A 6,757-nucleotide genomic window follows, 5' to 3' on the forward strand; every position below is an offset into this window, starting at 1 on the left:
AAAAATATATTATAAATCAATCAATAAAAATTAATATTAAATCTTAATAGTCATGAATATATATTATTTTTATTAAATTATCTTGGATGTGTATCTCATCCATAATAACATCCTCACCAATAAGAAGATCGTGCTATGGTTCGGACTACTATGTGGATAAAAAAGGATCGATCTTGGGCTGCCATGCGGATGATAAAGGATCGACTTTGGATTGCTATAGCTATCTCGACTATCAAGTTTGATCAGAACACAGTCCACCCTATGAAATCTACAACTCAATTTTGTTGAATCATCTACATGGAGGCATGATAACATTAAGGATTCACAAATAAAAATAAAAATTAGTTAACATTAATTATCAAATAATAAATATAAAATTGATTGAATTACTAATAAGAAACAAGATCTACTAAATAAAAATGATAGTATAATACAATATTTCATATAGAATGTATACATCTTCTATATCTCTTACCAATTAAGAATCAGTTAATTTTTTCCTTCAATATCCATCTTAACCATGCTCATAGCATTTAGATCATCAACCGAGGCAAGATTGTAAGGCATACACTATGTATAAATCTCATCATCCTCTACTTCCAATCTTTTTTACATATCATACAAGTCCTTAAGTTTTGTTCTCACAACAATAGCCCAATCCTTATCTTTCGAGTCTTCTATTAAAAATACTTAACGAGCTTGAAATGAAAAAATAAATCGATCATCCTTTAATAACACACCAATATATATCAATCTTAAAAAATTTATAAGTATAAACCCATTCGTATCTTGCTTCGAGCCTCTTGATAAATTTATATCCATCTAATTACATCAAATAATATTACTTTAAATTTTTCATAATAATAAAATTTTAAAATATCTGTAAGTACACCATAATAAATCTTTCCATTTGCTTTCATCATGACTACACTATTCTAAATTTTTCTAAATTTTTCATTTTCTTTTATATAAAATTTGAATCCATTAATGATGAAACCATTATATCTATTGACAATATTATTAGGACCTTGAGCAATGACAATTAGTTCATTTGAATAGTTATTCTCCATCATTATTGGTACCTAAAAATTATGATAAAATTATTAATATATTATTTGATGTTAATAAATATATTTCAAAATCAATCATTTCCCTCACACAGATGACTAATCTATTTAAAAAGTCATTTAGAGAATAACTTGATCAACCATCATTGCTCAATCCTTGGATTGGGTCAAATACTATGGTTTGCTTGTCTCTGAGCAATCAAAAATTTACTACAAAAAAACTAACTGATTGATTAAGAACATTACATATGATGACAATAAAATCATCTAAATTTTTAGTGCCAAATCCCACAACATCTCTGAGCAAATCTCTCGTATTATCTTCTCCTATAGGATTTCTTTATAGATTACTTGTTTCAATATCAGATCTATGTTCTATACATAGAGGTTGATTATATAAAGACGGCAATATGGATTTTTCATAAAATACCCATTCAGTATATTCTCTTACAAAATCATTCGACACCAAATGTTCTTCAACAATTTATGGATTGAGAGAAGAATTATTTACATATTTTTATCATGGACAAAAAATCTTCTCATTTATTGATCATTTTTAAATAGCAAATTTAATAAAATTTTATACTCCTTTAAAATAATCTTTACTAGACCTTGATTTGTTTAACTAACTTTTGTTCATTGTATAAGAACAATAACTATTATCCTCTTTACAACAACACACTATAGAATAAAGCACAAAAAAGTTAAGCAAACATCAAAAAATAAATATAATTAATTCTAGTAACTAAAAATGTATTATCATAAGTAGCTCCCTACCATCTAAAAGAAAAGACATACAGTATAATTTTGACCATCACCACACTTAAAACTATTACATAGCCATAATATTCAAATATTTGTACCATTCATAGAATAGAAGTTGGCAACCATTTAATCTTTAGAATCACAATTTGCATCATGGTTTGCAGCAAATTTTCATCTATTGTAATGGTAAAGTATGCAAATTATAGAATTTTTTAAAGGGATATATCACACACACACGATCATAGTTATATTACACAATTTCTAAAGAGAGGACTTTGATGCTCAAAGATGCAAATGTAAACCATTGGACATGAACTGCGAGGCCTACAATGCCTATATACAAAAGCTCAATGGGATGGAGCTTCCTGCCAATGCACCAAAACCTACTAAATATAGTTTTAGTGGTAAACACATTTTGTTAATTTTGGAGTGACTTGATGCATAAGAAAGAAGCCTCTATAATATGTGATTTTTTTAAAAAAAAAAATACACTAGCATTTTAGGCTTTATATATCAAAATAATGGTTTAAATTTGCATCTTGCAACATCCAATATTGAAATTTTTTCATTGGATGTATTGTTCTCTCTTTACACCCTACGTATTACAACCACACCCTTCATACACAAAATTCACCTTTGAAGGCATGAATAAGCAAATAAAACTTTTTGAAAGGTAATCAAGAAAAATTTTTAATATATACACAAGGAATGAAAATTTTAATGCAATAAAATAAAATCATAAAAGTCCATAGTCTTTAGTATCTTGTTTTCTTTCGTCATATTCTTCAATGTATGAGTCCTATGAAAAGTGGTTCTAAGCCTTAAAATGGCATAAGGATTTTTTGGTGAATAGTCTCATTCTTTGTTTCCCTCCTAATGCCATTATAGGCATACATTCTACTACAGGCCTACAGCCTATTACCAACCTGAGGCATTTCCATTTTCATACTTAGTACATACCCCTTCTTCACTTGATAAAAATCTCTGAGTAATGAATCTATAAGGTCCCACACAATCACAAAAAAAAAGTTAGAAGCTTTCTAGCTAGGGATGATATATTTTCTCTTTCCTAATCCACAGTTTCTATATTTAGATTTGCCTTTTGTTTACTAGAAGACATATTCCTAGTGATTAAGGGGAATTCATCAAGACAAGCAAAGCCAATGAACAAAATAAGTCATGTACTTAAGCATTAAGAGCATGAAGGCCAACAAATTCAAAAGCATGTCAAGGACCTAACAAAAAGGAACTCATAATTGATTACAATTTTGAAATTTGGAAGATTAGACATATTGACTAAATATAGGTCTTAAATTCTAGCCTTGCAGCCAAGCAAATCAAAAGTAACAATCATACGTTTCCTCTCTTAGCTTCAGCAGCTTCTTCAATTTTCTTTTGTTTCTTCTTTAAAAGCTCCTTTGGAAAGGCTAACAATTTCATGAAGATCAAATCATTTCAGAAGAATCAAGGCATCTTGCAAGAAAATAGTCACTGATGTCAAAAAGAATAAAACAATATGTGCTACTTCTGAATTTTTAGGAATCAATAGAGAAGATATAGTTTGTACTACTTTTAAAATTTTATGTGCTAATGGTTTACTAAAGACTATGGCACTTTCTTACAAGCAAGCAATGTGCACAGACATAAATAAATGAGGTAAATTTTCATTTATATTAATTAGATGTACAATCATAATTTTAGCTACATCTCTTAAAATTAAAATCTACAAAGAAAAGCATATCCCAGAACCCTAAGCCCAACCAAAGCAAAAAGATCTCAACCAAAAAGAGAAGTAGGCTCTACTTTACAGATGAAATCCCAAATAAACCTCCATTGGAAGAAAAGAAAATGAAGAAAAATGAGGAAAAATGGCAAATCTAGCGCTAGAGAATAATTTTAGATCAAATCCAGAAAAAAATGAAGAAAAATGGCAAATCTAGTGCTAGAGAATAATTTTAGATCAAATCCAGAGAAAATCTATGTATTGATAACGATGATATTGGAAATTGTGTTCTAAAGCCAATCGTTTGATGATTGCGCTAATTATAAATGTATATGAATTGATAAATAATAAAAATTATTTGATATTTTTTATCATAAGAATACATCTTCTAACAAACTCCTATATTATGATGAAGTCTTTAGGACTACTTTGATCGATAAAGAAAAATTTATTGCATAGTCCTTAAACTGATTCATGATCAAATAATACGCTATTACTAGGATGATAGCCATATCAAGTGTAAGTCATTGTGTATCATATGTGTTAGTTGTCCTCACAATCAAATAGTATGAAAATATCAACATGGCATGCAGGTGAGATGTAAGAGTATATCATCACTAAATGTGACCAACTGCGGAGCACTCTACTGTCAATGGTAGCTCACGAAGGATATAGGTGTAAGTGTCCCTCCGATCTGAGATCATCATGATGACTTGTAAGCAACTCACTGTACATTATTGTCAGACTAATTGAGTTTCTAATTCAATGATGAAAAATATTTGAATGTAGTCAAATACTTATCAAGTCAGTGCGTGAGTTAAGATGGGATTGATCCCTCCGAATTAGTAGGAGATATGCATCAATGTATTTCAATTTAGCAAAATCTAAACCCGGATAATCAATGTGATAAATTTAAAAAAGATTAAAATACAATGTGGATGACCTATCTAGGATTGACAGTTAAATCCTAGGTCATCCTCGAGCATTAGGATCAAAGAGATAAATTATACAGTAATCATATGCCAATAGGTTCTTGAATGTTGCTTCATCTTCATTCGACCTATCCGGACGTCGAGTCACATTGCTAGATGGTTACATCGATTGATTTAGAAAGTTATTCCTATACTATCAGCTTAGATTCAAACCTATAGAGTCACACTCAAAAAAAATTTCTGACTGATCATGTGGCTGATCAACGATTGAGAATCGTTCAAGGACTTAATCATCAATTCGATTGATGATTAATATTATGCAAAAATTATAATAAATTTATTCACTAAGTATTAATAAATTAATAAAATATTAATTAATAATTAGATTACTGATTAGTTTAATTTAATTGAGTAAAAAGAATTAAATAAAATCTAATTGAATTAGATTCAATTAGGTTTGACCCGATTAGGTTATGAGATGATCTAATCACTAAGGAAGAATTATTTCTAATTTGATCAGGACTTTGGCTCAATCAATTTTTAATTTGATTAAGATTTGATTAAAAATTTATGAACCTAATTAGATTAAATTTTATATATTTTATTTGGACTAAACCAGATGTGATTTGGTTTGGATTTAAATAAGAAAATTAGGAGTTCTTATTGGAATAGGACTCTTCTCCCTTGCACCAACCCAACTTGCATGCCATATATCTCCACATACAAAATTATTTTGTATGAGATTTTTTTTCTTCTCTATCTCACATCCAAATCTGATTTGGTTTTGATAAAAAAAAGATTCTAAAATTAGATTTCAAAATATTCTTTATCAGGAGAATCTGTTCTTATCCAGATCACCTCTCCACGCTAATAAATTTCTTTCTCCTTATATGTATGATATTTTAAGGAGATTTTTTATAAAATATTAGTGAAGAACTGATTTATCATAGAAAAATATGGGAAGAGGTGTTCCATATTTTTTTGGCATATTTTGGGATATGGAATTGAGAAGGGAGGCGGAATCCTGTAAGAGTCCATGATCACTAGGACTCTTCATCCCACCTCCTCACACACCTATAAAAGGAGCTTTTGTGATTTTTTTTATGCGTGTAAGATATAGAAGAGAGATCTTCATGTGAAAAAAGTATGGGCATGGTTCATGGCATGAAAAATAGAGAGGAGGGTCTTCTCTCTTGGGGTGTGTGCAAAAATCTGAATTTCAGATTTTAGTTCTAAAGGTTTGGGAAGAAAAAATAAATTAGAAAAAAATTATTTTCTTCTCCATCTTTCTTTCACTTCTTCATCTCCTCCAAAAATACATCTTCAATCTCTCAAAAAGTTTCAAAGATTTGAAGAAAAGATCAAGATCAATCAAGAAGGTCTTCGCGTAAGCTAGCACTCTCGAGAAGACTGATCAGATCAGAGATTCGAGTGGATTTTTTGTAGAGGTCGGATGCATGTGCAGCTACGAGCAACTAGTGAGGATCTTCTTTACTATATTTTTCAACAATGATGATCATCAATCTATACTCAGATATCGAGTTTTAAACTCAGATCAAAAGTAGATGTGATCTACTGCTCACATGCATGCATGTTGATTTTATCTTCAGCACTTTTTAAATTTCATATGCAACATAACATATTATAGATCTTAGAGTAAGTTGATTTGATGATTAGATCATATGTATGTTAGATTAATTTGATTAATCTAGTTATCTTCCACTGTAATTTATTCGAAAAAGTTTCAAAATATATGTATGAAATCGCCTATGCATCCCAACAGTGGTATCAGAATCTAGATTCGTTATGATATAATTTATATGCATATTAAATCTAAAATTTAATTTTATTTAGATCTGATATATGATATTTAAATCTAAATTTAATTAATAGTTGATCACACAAACTGATATAAGGTTATCCTGCTGTAGGGTTTATCCCTTACAATGAAAAGGTTGTCCTAATTTGTACTGATCTTTGATAAAATCTAATTTTATATCATGCATGTGATGTTTATGATCTGATTTAGATGTGATCTAAAGTTGTGATCAGATCTGATGTAATTTAGATTAGATCTAAATTCATACATATGTGATATATGATTAGATTAGATGATCCGATTAGCAAGTACTTAGATTGGATTGATCATCAAGCCGTCTGATCATAGGAGCAAGAAGAATTTAAAGGCCCTCTCTTCCCATTCAATAGGATGCTCTTATGATATGTAGGAGTGCCATGTGATTAGATTCCATAAAGAAGAACATGAAAGA

The 6,757-nt window shown here is 29.5% G+C and overlaps 1 pseudogene; it reads right to left on the minus strand.

Moving 5' to 3' along the window:
- Positions 1-489: 489 nt before the first annotated feature.
- LOC140857995 (uncharacterized) lies at positions 490-1,073 on the minus strand (annotated as a pseudogene).
- Positions 1,074-6,757: the final 5,684 nt, after the last annotated feature.

Source organism: Elaeis guineensis, chromosome 5 (genome assembly GCF_000442705.2).
Source record: "Elaeis guineensis isolate ETL-2024a chromosome 5, EG11, whole genome shotgun sequence".
Lineage (NCBI taxonomy): Eukaryota > Viridiplantae > Streptophyta > Magnoliopsida > Arecales > Arecaceae > Elaeis > Elaeis guineensis.